General features: G+C 63.5%; 1 pseudogene; it reads left to right on the top strand.

Annotated features, from left to right (window-relative positions):
- Positions 1 to 222, top strand: part of LOC119586663 — a 3,639-nt pseudogene that overhangs the window by 1,026 nt on the left and 2,391 nt on the right.

Below are 222 nucleotides of genomic sequence, written 5' to 3'. Positions count from 1 at the left end.
CCCCACCCCTACCCCTCTCGCAGCGTCCATGTGCGCCCCGACCGACTCCCTATGATGTGCCAGCTGAAGAAGGGCCAGTGCTCGCCCCTGAACACGGTCTTCTCCCCCCCGGGCGGCCCCATCAAGGCCATCACCGACTGCGCCAACGCCACCGGCCTCGTCCTCGGCCCGCAGTTCTTCATGAGTGCTGGTTCGTTGGCTGTGTTTTTGTTGATCGTTTTT

The sequence above is a fragment of the Penaeus monodon genome, chromosome 21 (genome assembly GCF_015228065.2).
Source record: "Penaeus monodon isolate SGIC_2016 chromosome 21, NSTDA_Pmon_1, whole genome shotgun sequence".
Lineage (NCBI taxonomy): Eukaryota > Metazoa > Arthropoda > Malacostraca > Decapoda > Penaeidae > Penaeus > Penaeus monodon.
The sequence above is the reverse complement of the archived record's forward strand: the minus strand, read 5'-3'. Positions and strand labels throughout refer to the sequence as shown.